This window comes from Pleurodeles waltl, chromosome 10 (genome assembly GCF_031143425.1).
Source record: "Pleurodeles waltl isolate 20211129_DDA chromosome 10, aPleWal1.hap1.20221129, whole genome shotgun sequence".
NCBI lineage: Eukaryota > Metazoa > Chordata > Amphibia > Caudata > Salamandridae > Pleurodeles > Pleurodeles waltl.
Window position 1 is genome coordinate 13,798,697 of NC_090449.1, and position 13,219 is coordinate 13,811,915.

The following is a 13,219-nucleotide window of genomic DNA, read 5'->3' on the forward strand; positions in this document are numbered from 1 at the left end:
GTGCCTTCGATAAGGTGAACCGGTCTATATTATGGGAGAGGTTAAATCAGTCAGGGTTGGATCCTAATATTGTAGAGCTGCTCCGATATCTCCATTCGGGACGGTTGCAAATGTGAGGGTGGGGTCTAATGGGGAATGCTCAGAGGCTTTTAAGCTTTCAAGGGGTGTGCGCCAGGGGTGTGTTCTGGCTCCTACTTTGTTCCTTCTATATACAAATGGATTGTCTGACTTTCTGATGAAACATTGTAGGGATGTCCCAGAGGTGAATGGTACTGATATCCCTGTGTTGACGTATGCGGATGACGCGGTCCTCATGGCCCGCACTATGAATGGTCTCCGGGAAATAATTAGAGCTTATGCCTCCTTTATGTCAGCTTTGGGTTTAGAGGTCAATTTGAAGAAATCACATTTTATGGTTTGTGGTAGACCCTTGAGCAGGGTGGGGGAGCTAAGGGTGGAGGATCAAATTATCAGTAGGGTCCATGAGTTTCCATACTTAGGGATTATTTTTGATGAGAAAGGATCTTGGAAACCCTGTATTGCCAGAAGTGGTGCACTTTTTCATGCAACAGGTGGTGCGACTTTTGACTTTGCTGTAAGGGTAGGGAGTAAACCTATCAAGCCTTTGCTTGAAATCTATAGGCGGAAATGCCTCCCTGTCCTGCTGTATGGTGCTGCACTTTGGGGGTATAGGGACACCCGAGCCCTTACGGTGGAGGAAAATCGGTTCTGTAGAAGGCTTTGGGAGTTGGACAAAATATCCCTGGTTTTAGCCTTCACCTGGAACTGGAGCTTGAGTGTGTGCAGGGCACTATCCAGTTGGCTCCCCTTCTGCTATGGATCTCAATTTGGAGTAATGAACATGCCACTCTTAATAGGGATATCTTAAGGGATTGTTTGGCTTGCGACAATGTAAAGAATATTCCCTGGCTGATGCACATAAGGAAGATGGCTTATGATTTGGGGCGGCCTGAATTTTTTTACTATCCTGAGGGCCTGACTAGTTGTGATAAGAAATGGGTAAAGGATAATTTTTTAAGAATCCAGGGGACCAGGAGCGAGGGGGAGGCCTTAGGGAAAAAATCGATCAGGGATTTCATCATGTTAAAGATGTGGGTAGGTCCTGAGCGCTATCTCTTAGAGATAAAGGATGTGAGGGAAAGGTCTCTTATAACCCGATTCTGTTTGGGGATCATCAGAAGTAATCTGTGTCAGAATGGGGACAAATGTATTAGACCCTGCCCCTGTGATGGGGTGTCCCAACAGACCTTGTCCCATTTTACATTGTTTTGTGTCTTCTATGCACCATTTAGAACTAAATTTGTATTACCTCTCCTAAGGCCCAAGGGTTTCGTGCGATATCGTCCTGCTTTTATGTGGTTGCAGATGGCCTCAGATGTATTGGTGTGGAAGGGCCTGGGATTATTCCTGAAGGGAGCTATTACTTGGCGTAATAACGTTGAGTTTTTAGAATGAATTTTTCTATTTTATTGCTTTCTATGAATGTGGTTTTATATGTTTATATTCTTGATGGGTGTTTTTATTATACATGGTTTTATTGCTATTTTTAACAAATGTATTGGTGATTATTTGTTGTAATGGATGAATTTTTTTATACCGAATAAAAGTTATTATTATTCAGTTCTACAAGCCTCAGAAATAGGAGGCTGAACTCTCCGAACAGTGAAAACAAAGCCCAGGGCGGGGGGAGACAAGTGCAGGAGGTGTCCCGTCAGCAAGGAAAAGAAACAGAAACATGTGATCCGCTGCAGACCAAGTACACAGAGCAGCGTGAAATACTGCAAACACAGCGGCACAGCACGTTCATCACTGAGAAAGATCACACGCACTAGAAATTACCAAGGAGAGAGAGAGCAGAGAGAGAGAGAGGGGGGGTAGAGAGAGAGAGAGAGAGAGGGAGAGAGAGAGAGAGAAAGAGAGATATAGAGGAGAGAGCATAGAGAGAGAGAGCAGAGAGAGAGAGAGGATAGAGAGAGAGAGATAAAGAGAGACATAGAGGAGAGGGCATAGAGAGAGAGAGGGGGGGCAGAGAGAGTGAGGGAGAGAGAGAGAGAGGATAGAGAGAGAGAGAGAGAGAGAAAGAGAGACATAGAGGAGAGAGCATAGAGAGAGAGAGCAGAAAGAGAGAGAGGGAGAGAGAGGGGATAGAGAGAGAGAGAGATAAAGAGAGACATAGAGGAGAGAGCATAGAGAGAGAGAGAGGGGGCAGAGAGAGCGAGAGAGAGAGAGAGAGAGAGAGAGAGAGAGAGAGAGAGAGAGGATAGAGAGAGAGAGAGAGAGAAAGAGAGACATAGAGGAGAGAGCATAGAGAGAGGGGGGGCAGAGAGAGGACAGAGAGAGAGAGAGAGGGAGAGAGAGAGGATAGAAAGAGAGAGAGTGAGAGAAAGAGAGACAGAGAGGAGAGAGCATAGAGAGAGAGAGAGAGCGAGGGAGAGAGAGGGCATATAGAGAGAGAGATAAAGAGAGACATAGAGGAGAGAGCATAGAGAGAGAGAGAGGGGGCAGAGAGAGCGAGGGAGAGAGAGAGAGAGAGAGAGAGAGGATAGAGAGAGAGAGAGAGAGAGAGAGAGAGAGAAAGAGAGACATAGAGGAGAGAGCATAGAGAGAGGGGGGGCAGAGAGAGGACAGAGAGAGAGAGAGGGAGAGAGAGAGGATAGAAAGAGAGAGAGTGAGAGAAAGAGAGACAGAGAGGAGAGAGTATAGAGAGAGAGAGAGGGGGCAGAGAGAGCGAGGGAGAGAGAGGATAGAGAGAGAGAGAGAGAGAGAGAGAGAGAGAGAGTGAGAGAAAGAGAGACAGAGAGGAGAGAGCATAGAGAGAGAGAGAGAGAGAGAGAGGGGGCAGAGAGAGAGAGGATAGAGAGAGAGAGAGAGAGTGAGAGAAAGAGAGACAGAGAGGAGAGAGCATAGAGAGAGAGAGAGGGGGCAGAGAGAGCGAGGGAGAGAGAGGATAGAGAGAGAGAGAGAGAGTGAGAGAAAGAGACACAGAGAGGAGAGAGCATAGAGAGAGAGAGAGGGGGCAGAGAGAGCGAGGGAGAGAGAGAGGATAGAGGGGGGTAGAGAGAGAGAGTGAGAGAAAGAGAGATGTAGATAAGAGAGCTTGCAGAGAGAAGAGAGAGGGAAAGAGATAAAGAAAGAGAGAGGGGGAGAAAGCGAGAGAAGATAGAGAGAGAGAAAAGAGAGAGAAAGAGGGACAGAGAGGAGAGAGCATAGAGAAGAGGGAGAGAGATAGAGAAAGAGAGGAGAGAGAAGAGGGAGAGAGAGAGAGGCAGAAGGAGAGAAATAGACAGGGAGAGAGAGAGGGAGAGTGAGAGGATAACGAGAGGAGAGAGAGAAAGAAGGAGACGTAGAGAAGAGAGAGATAGAGAGGTGAGAGAGAGAGGCTCGCTGCCCACAGCCAAGGCGCGAATAATCTGCTACTTGGGGGTGGGGGGTGGTTACTTGTGAGCGCAGTCCTGCCCCTGGCCCGCTGTGGGTAATTCATGGTTTATGTGGGAGGCACACATGGCACGTGGGTGGGAGTTTATGAGAAAGTTATGGTACTGTGTGTGTGTGTGTCAGTCTTGGCCCTGGCACACTGTGTGCAATTCTTGATTCCTGGTGTAAGCACAGATGGCCCATGGGTGGGAGTGTATGAGAGAGTTGTGGTAGTGTTTGTGTGTGTGTGTGTAGCAGGCCTGGCCCTGGCACACTTTAGGTAATTCTTGGTTTCTGGAGGGGGGCACAGATGGCACGTGGGTGGGAGTGTATGAGAGAGTTATGGTAGAGTGTGTGTGTGTGGCAGGCCTGGCCCCAGCCCTGGCACACTGTGTGTAATTCTTGGTTTCTGGGGTGAGCACAAATGGCTCATGGGTGGGAGTGTATGAGAGAGTTGTGGTAGTGTTTGTGTGTGTGTGTGTGTGTCAGTCCTGGCCCTGACACACTGTGTGTAATTCTTGGGTCCTGGGGGGCACACATGGCACATGGGTGGGAATGTGTGAGAGAGTTAAAGTAGTGTGTGTGCGTGTGAGTGTCAGTCTTGGCCCTGGCACACTGTAGATAATTCTTGGTTTCTGGGTTGAGCACACATGGTACATGGGTGGGAGTGTATGAGAGAGTAGTGTGTGTGTGTGTCAGTCCTGGCCCTGGCACACTGTAGGTAATTCTTGGTTTCTGGAGGTGGGGCACAGATGGCACATGGGTGGAAGTGTATGAGAGAGTTATGATAGTGTTGGGAGGGGTGTGTGTGTGGCAGGCCTGGCCCCAGCCCTGGCACACCGTGTAAATCTTCATTCCTGGCGTAAGCACAGATGGCACATGGGTGGGAGTGTATGAGAGAGTTATGATAGTGTGTGTGTGTGTGTGTCAGTCTTGGCCCTGGTACACTGTGTGTAATTCTTGATTCCTGGCGTAAGCACAGATGGCCCATGGGTGGGAGTGTATGAGAGAGTTGTGGTAGTGTTTGTGTGTGTGTGTGTAGCAGGCCTGGCCCTGTCACACTGTAGGTAATTCTTGGTTTCTGGAGGAGGGCACAGATAGCACATGGGTGGGAGTGTATGAGAGAGTTATGGTAGAGAGTGTGTGTGTGTGTGGTAAGCCTGGCCCCAGCCCTGGTACACTGTGTGTAATTCTTGGTTTCTGGCATAAGCACAGATGGCACACGGGTGGGAGTGTGTGAGAGAGTTATGGTTGTGTTTGTGTGTGTGTGTAGCAGGCCTGGCCCTGACAAACTGTAGGTAATTCTTGGTTTCTCGAGGGGGGGCACAGATGGCACATGGATGGGAGTGTATGAGAGAGTTATGGTAGTGTTGGTGTGTGTGTGTCAGGCCTGGCCTGGCCCTGGCACACTGTGTGTAATTATTGGTTTCTGGAGGGGGGGCACAGATGGCACATGGGTGGAAGTGTACGAGAGAGTTGTGGTAGTGTTTATGTGTGTGTGTGTCAGTCCTGGCCCAGACAAACTGTAGGTAATTCTTGGTTTCTGGAGGGGGGCACAGATGGCACATGGGTGGGAGTGTATGAGAGAGTTATGGTAGTTTGTGTGTGTGTGTCAGTCCTGTTCCTGGCACACTGCAGGTAAGTCTTGGTTTCGGGGGTGAGGGGAAGAGGCACACATGGCACATGGGTGGGAGTGTATGAGAGAGCTATGGCAGTGTTGTTGTGTGTGTGTGTGTGTGTGTCAGGCCTGGCCCCAGCCCTGGCACACTGTGTAATTCTTGATTCCTGGTGTAAGCCCAGATGGCACAAGGGTGGGAGTGTGTGAGAGAGCTATGGTTGTGTTTGTGTGTGTGTGTAGCAGGCCTGGCCCTGACACACTGTGTGTAATTCTTGGTTTCTGGAAGGGGAGCACAGATGGCACATGGGTGGGAGTGTATGAGAGAGTTATGGTAGTGTTGGTGTGTGTGTGTGTGGCAGGCCTGCCCCAGCCCTGGCACACTGTGTGTAATTCTTGATTTCTGGCGTAAGCACAGATGGCACATAGGTGGGAGTGTGTATGAGAGTTATGGTTGTGTTTGTGTGTGTTAGCAGGCCTGGCCCTGGCACACTCTAGGTAATTCTTGGTTTCTGGAGGGGGGCACAGATGGCACATGGGTGGGAGTGTATGCGAGAGTTATGGTAGTGTGTGTGTGTGTGTCAGTCTTGGCCCTGGCACACTGTGTGTAATTCTTGATTCCTGGTGAAAGCACAGATGGCACATGGGTTGGAGTGTGTGAGAGAGTTATGGTTGTGTTTGGGTGTGCGTGTAGCAGGCCTGGCCCTATCACACTGTAGGTAATTCTTGGTTTCTGGAGGGGGCACTTATGGGACATGGGTGGGAGTGTATGAGAGAGTTATGGTAGTGTTGGTGTGGGTGTGTGTGTGTGTGGCAGGCCTGGCCCGGCCCAGGCACACTGTGTGTAATTCTTGGTTTCTGGAGGGGGGCACAGATAGCACATGGGTGGGAGTGTATGAGAGAGTTATGGTAGTGTTGGTGTGTGGCAGGCCTGGCCTCGTACCTGGCACACTGTGTAATTCTTGGTTTCTGAGGGGGGGTCACAGATGGCACATGGGTGGGAGTGTATGAGAGAGTTGCGGTAGTGTTGGTGTTTGTGTGTGTGTGGCAGGCCGGGCCCCGGCCCTGGCACACTGTGTGTAAATCTTGGTTTCTGAGGGGGGGCACAGATGGCACATGGGTGGGAGTGTATGAGAGAGTTGTGGTAGTGTTTGTGTGTGTGTGTGTCAGTCCTGGCCCTGACACACTGTGTAATTCTTGGTTCCTGGGGGGGCACACATGGCACATGGGTGGGAATGTGTGAGAGAGTTATGGTAGTGTGTGTGTGTGTGTGTGTCAGTCTTGGCCCTGGCACACTGTGTGTACTTCTTGGTTTCTGGGTTGAGAACACATGGCACATGGGTGGGAGTGTATGAGAGAGTAGTGTGTGTGTGTGTCAGTCCTGTTCCTGGCACACTGTAGGTAAGTCTTGGTTTCGTGGGGGCGAGGGGAAGAGGCACACATGGCACATGGGTGGGAGTGTATGAGAGAGTTATGACAGTGTTGGTGTGTGTGTGTGTGGCAGGCCTGGCCCCAGCCCTGGCACACTGTGTGTAATTCTTGATTCCTGGCGTAAGCACAGATGGCACATGGGTTGGAGTGTGTGAGAGAGTTATGGTTGTGTTTGTGTGTGTGTGTAGCAGGCCTGGCCCTGGCACACTGTGTGTAACTCTTGATTCCTGGTGTAAGCACAGATGGCACATGGTTTGGAGTGTGTGAGAGAGTTATGCTTGTGTTTGTGTGTGTGTGTGTGTGTGTAGCAGGCCTGGCCCTGATAAACTGTAGGTAATTCTTGGTTTCTGGAGGGGGGGCACAGATGGCACAGGGATGGTGTATGAGAGAGTTATGGTAGTGTTGGTGTGTGTGTGTGTGTGTGTGATAGGCCTGGTCCCAGCCCTGGCACACTGTGTGTAATTCTTGATTCCTGGCGTAAGCACAGATGGCACATGGGTGGGAGTGTATGAGAGAGTTATGGTAGTGTTTGTGTGTGTGTGTGGGTGTGTGTCAGGCCTGGCCTGGCCCTGGCACACTGTGTGTAATTCTTGGTTTCTGGAGGGGGGCACAGATGGCACATGAGTAGGAGTGTATGAGAAAGTTATGGTAGTGTGTGTGTGTGTGTGTGGCAGGCCTGGCCCCGGCCCTGGCACACTGTTTGTAATTCTTGGTTTCTGGGGAGGCACACATGGCACATGGGTGGCAGTGTATGAGAAAGTTATGGTAGTGTTTGTGTGTATGGGGAGGGGGTAGTCCTGGCTCTGGCACACTGGGGGTATTTTTTGGGTTCTGGGGGGAGGCACACATGGCTCATGGGTGGGAGTGTATGAGAGAGTTATGGTAGTGTTGGTGTGTGTGTGTGTGTGGCAGGCCTGGCCTGGCCCTAGCACACTGTGTGTAATTCTTGGTTTCTGGAGGGGGCACTGAAGGCAGATTGGTGGGAGTGTATGAGAGGGTTATGGTAGTGTTTGTGTGTGTGTGTGTGGCAGTCCTGGCCCTGGCACACTGTGGGTAATTTTGGGGTTCTGGGGGTTGGCACACATGGCACATGGGTGGGAGTGTTCCTTTACCTGCTGGGCACCTCGCCGGGCTGATGACTCCTTGCAGGTGAGGTAAGGGAGATAAGGCCCCTCACAAAGGTCCCAGCAATATTGGAGCTGTCAAGTCTTGTTGCAGGACACCTGTGAAACGAAATGAGGAGATTCATCAGATTTCACCAGCATAATGTTGATTTCACCTGGTCCTAGTTTTTCCTTGGAATGCCCACTACAGACCCTCCTTAATAATAGCAGTCAATCACTTTTAGATCGCTGTTGTAAAGAGTTCCTAGTACTTACTTTCACAACATTAAAGCGTTTACATTTGATTTGTAGATTAAGATAGTTTATCAACTTCAAGTTCTGGTTCATGCCAAGAATTGCCCTGGGGCAACCTAGAACAAAGTTGGGAGAGGAGCCCAGAGACGGTGAAAGGGGCACCCTTTGTATCTTTGGAACAGCTGCTGTATACAAGGAAGGCAGTTATTATAACCCGCCTTATATCACACACACCGACTTCTGGAAGTGATCTGTTTGTACAACTGAAGCCACTGATGTCAGTTCTGGCGGCTGCCACGAGGGGTCCTGCCAGGACCTTTGTGCAGTAACTGAACTGCAGGGTTTTGTCCTATCCCAAGTTTTGGGGAATGGAATTTCCGTATAGAATTCCACCCCATACTATTATCAGTGGACTGGTATCCCCACACCCGGGGCTTCCAGGAGCTGGAATACCGCACGCATTTTCACCACCGGGAAAACCGCATCTTTAAACCTGCTTCAGGAACTGGCCTGCATTTAGGGGTGGGCGGTAAACTCCGCTCGCAGAGTTTGCAGAGTTTTTCCCATTCTGCACTCCGCTTAGAGCGTGGAGTCCTGAAAAACTCCACGGAGTGGAGTTGTTTCCTCTTTCGCGCTCGTTGGCGAGCCCGAGTGAGGAAAATCTTATTCCAGATCGCCTTCCAGAGAGTTTTCGCAACAAGGGCGGTCGCTACCTCTTGCGTTGAGAAGCCTTCCGTTCCCGTTGAGGAAGCTGCCGCACGAGTAGAAAATCTACGCAATTGGCAGAAAAGAAGCACTGCCCGCTTGCGCTGCGCATGGTGCCGTTTACACTGATTTTTCAGCACGGGACAAACAGCACTACCTAATGCACCCCCCCACTTGTAGGACTCTGCGTACTGCGGAGGACTTTTTTGATCACTTCAAGGAGTTCCACACATTGGAACTCCGCAAACTACGCTCAGGCCCACCTGTATTGCAGCTCGTCCCCGTTCTCAGAACCTTTTTCCAATGGGCCCTGAAATGCCAGCCAACTTTTTCCCCACGTATCTGCCAGTCACCCTCAGACCCCTCTTTCCCGCCCACGAGTCCTTGCAGACATTTACTACCTACTTAGAACAGAGAACATGTGTTAACATCCACATAAGCTGAAATCCAGGGTTGGATCCCACCAGGTAAATCCAGGTCTGCACAACTATTTCCTATTTCAAGAGATCTAGGGCCACCTCTGCCAATCGTTTTTGAGGTCTCAAGCAGCCCAATTCCAGAATGAGTCCTTTTCGACCACAAAAAGCATTTTTTAAAGTATAAAGTGCTATTTGTGATTCTGTAACCTATTACTGAATCGTAAATTGGGGTTAAGAGTCAGTATTAGGAAGGGGCATGTTTAGTGCGCCCCTTCCTAATACCAAATCGCAGTGGTATGTGTGAATGTTCTGCGACCAACATGCGGTAGCAAAACATTCACATTTTACCACCTACTTCAAGTAGGTGGTAACCCACTTGCAATTGGGGAGGAGTCCCCAAGGGACCCCTTCCCCTTTGAGAATGTTTGTAAAAAAAATTTTTTAAAGCAGGCAGTGGTACCTTCATTTTTCTTTGTGAATCGCATCCCGTTTTCCTTTAAGGAAAAAGGGCTGCACTACAAAAAAAAAGATTGCTTTATTTAAAAGCAATCACAGACGTGGTGGTCTGCTGAACCCATGAGGCCACCATCCATGTGGTTTTTGTGATTCCCCATGGGCCACAAACCGAGACCTACATCACAAATAGTAAATGAGGTAGGTCTATTTGGGGCCCACTGGATCTCGCAGGAAGTGTAAAGCCCACTTTCATACATGGGTGTTTGTGATTACCAAATAGCCAATCACAAAAATTAGCTATTTGGTAATCGCAAAACCGACCCTGCGTACATCTGGCCCCTAACGGTAATTGCAGGAATTCCAGGGGAAGCCTCCTGCTGGTGTAGGTATCTCAAGCTGCCTGCAACCTCCACATAGAAGTCCCACGGCTTGACCCGGGCCTCAGGTCAGATCTAAGGGTTGATTCTGAGTAGCCATTTCATTTTAATTGGGTTTCACTCACCCTCCTTGCATTAATGGACCAGTTCTTTTTGCACCCTCTGCATGCTTCTATCCTTTCACAATGTTAGCCACATTTTTGACTCCACCTCATAAGAGACTCCGCAAGCATTTTCGCTTCTGCTTAAGTTGCATTTAAGCGTGTTATTTATGTGTTTATTCACCTGTACACAACAGAGCATTTCAACAACAAATGCTTACACAGGGATAGAGTCGCAGCTGATGGCGGAAACACCAGGTTGCATTACCACATACAATAAGGAACACCAAGAGGTTTGTGGAGTCTTTTCAAACATTTAAAACTTTTACAGTTGGGCCCTGTGAGGAGACCTGGTTTAACAACAGATCCAGGGGTGGCTTCTCCATTTGGGCGGAGGAGCATCACACACCCCCTCGCCCTGCCAGCAGCGGCAGCTGCAAACCTTTTACTAAAAAACTATTATAAACTATGTTTATTATTGTTTTTTTTAGTAAAAGGGGCAGGGCAACGGGGTTGTGGAGCAGTGAGGGGGGTGCTCAGCACTCCCCCTCAGAGCGCATGTGTGTTTGGCCGGGGCGCTCCCAGCCAGTCCGCAGCGTCAGAATTGATAGCCTGTGAGCCTGTGCCTGCCTGAAGCTGGCAGAGGAGAGGAGAGGAGCGGGGCGACGGTGAGAAAGTAAATGTTTATTTGTTTTAATTCATTAAATGTTTAATTTCCCTATTTCCCCCCTTCCTGCGCGGTGCCCCACCCCTTCTGCACACCGCGAGCTGCCACTGAACAGACCCAGTGTCACTGGGGACTTTATGAATATGTATATATTTTCACTGAAAAAAAAACAAAGGTAAAAGTGATGCTATAGTTAGCTATTGTAATTATATCTCACTTTACATGAGAAAAATCATAAATATTCACTGAAAAAAGCAAAGGTAGATATGACGTTATAGTTAGGAATTCTAATTATTAATATCTTACTTTACATTACAAAAACCATAGAAATTCACTGATTTTTTTTTATAGTTAGGTGAAAATTTCAGTGACAAAGTAGTGTTTTAAACATACAAAACCACTGAAATTCACCAGTTATCGTTATCTCAAGTAATTGTACCGTGCCCTAAGGCAACTATAACTGGCGCCCTCGCCATGCACTGTTTTGTCATCAATAATTTCATTGTAAATGTTGCACTGATATTCTTAATGATGTCACAGAAGATGTAATGAGTGATTTAATATGTTAGGTAATGTTTTACTGAATGATATATATTTTTTATTTTTGGGGTACAAATGAGCCGATGCATCAGAGATGCCCCTTTGAAGCGGACTCAGCTGCATACAGGTAACCCCTGAAGCTGGGGGAGACATTCAGGCATGTCATCACATTTCTTCAATCCCAAAAACATTTCCGTTGTGGTGTCTGGAATATGCTGAAGCTTCATGCTTGCTTTTTTCAGCAAACTCAAATAAATGGCATTTCTGAAGTCAAGCTGTGATTGAGCCAAGGCTTTGCTAACCATGACAGTTCAGTAAAGAAAAGCTCTCTATAGTCCCCAGAGTAGGGGTGGTCGGAACTTGTGGAGTTTCACTCTGTGGAATTCCGTGGAGTTATATAAAAACTCCACAAGATTCCGTGGAGTTCCGCCAACAGACATAAATTTGCACGTTGTGCTGCAGTTCAGAAACCAGAAGCATAAGCAGCGCTGAAAAATCAGTACGAATGGCACCATGCTGTGTGCAAGAGCGTGTGGCTATTCGAGTTGATTTGGCTGCCAGTCGAGTAGAAAATCTACTTGAGTAGCAGCAAATTTACTTAAGAAGAAGCCTTCTGACCGCTTACGACCACCTGCAACTGCCCACATTTGAAAATGGCACCAGGGGATGCCAAATCTCGCACACATTTCAGAAGCTCATTGGTGACTGGCAGAATTTCGCTAAATTCGGACTTCCTCTGAAACTTAAGGTAGACCTAGGTATCACCAGAGTAAATGCCAGTCAGCTAAAACTGCTGCAGACGCCAACCAGAGGGCAGCCGTGCAGATAAAAAGAAAGGATGGGGATAAAGCAGAACCCTAAGGACCACCCTAAAGCCCAGCTTTGGACACTGGCATAACATAGGCTTTCACAGCCCCCCCGGGGCGGGGCCCGAGCTCTTGGGGACCCCATCAGCACAATACCCTAGCCTGAGAGCTCCTGATTGAGTCCGGAGGGGACACCTCCATGTACCTTGCAGCGGGGGCCCCTCAAGTTTTGTTACGCCACCGGCTGTGGGATTATAAGCGAGCAGGCATAACCTGGGTTTACTGTCATCTACCTTTTAAAAGGTGCTTACTCCATTTCAGGCCCATGCCACCAAGGGAGAGGCGTGTTACTCTGGCAAGAAGGAGGCGATATTCAATGGTGGAAAAAAACCTACTGATAGATACAACAAAATCACTGCACAGACACCCCCATTAGAGCCAATCATGAAATCATCCAGAACTGATCTGCCCACCAGTGGATGCGTTCCTAATGGTAGATGTGATCCAGTCCTGACTTTAACTGCACCTTCAGGTGAGGGCTGAAGTCCAGATAGCTCAGCATCACAAAGTGGCTGAAACGTGTTTTTTGCACAGATTCCTTTGGCCATCAACTGCTATAAATTCATTGTCACTTTAGAGAATTAGACATTGCATTGAATTGTACTGTGACCTATAGAGCGCATGGATGCCCATTCAGGCCTCCCAGCGCTAAGAAGACTTTGAAGACCAACACTCAACAGCCAGGCCTTGAAAGATTTCCTAAAATCGAGCTCACGCGAGGCGTTCTGCAGCAGAAATGGAAGTGAGTCCCATAATTTAGAAGCCAGAAAGGGAAAGGACCAACCACCAGGTCTACTTCTCCGGATTCTGCACATCATTGCCAGGTGGGAGGCTGAAGATCTCAGAGATGTCACAGCATGATGGGACCCTTATTGTTTAAATGTTAAAACACAAGACACAGAGGTTTAAATTGGATTCGCTTTTAAAGGGAGCCAAAGAATTTAGATCAGAGACGCTGAAAGGAATTGATGTTACAGCGACTTGACCAAGAGCGCCCTGCAGCATCCTGAAGAATCGCCAGTCCGTCCAGCACACAGTGAGGGATCCCCAGGTGCACTCCACTACCATAGTCCGGGAAGATGCTAACAGGGCCTGGACTACAGTCCCTGGGTAGATATTGGTAAATATTCCAGATCCTTTTTGATGGATCTCAATGTGCCAAAACAACCTGCGGCCAATTTCCTCACCTGCATCTCAAATGACATCTTGTTATCTATCAAAAATCCTAAATCCTTAGCAGCAGATGTGG

General features: G+C 48.5%; 1 protein-coding gene across 2 annotated transcripts in view; it reads right to left on the minus strand.

The window, feature by feature from the left end:
* The window catches only part of PNCK (pregnancy up-regulated nonubiquitous CaM kinase), a 223,459-nt gene that overhangs the window by 138,141 nt on the left and 72,099 nt on the right, over nucleotides 1-13,219 (minus strand). For both annotated transcript variants that reach the window (XM_069209409.1, XM_069209411.1), the window contains exon 2: nucleotides 7,594-7,704. The gene's annotated coding sequence lies outside the window, so the exon portion shown is untranslated. The remainder of the gene's footprint in view (nucleotides 1-7,593; nucleotides 7,705-13,219) is intronic.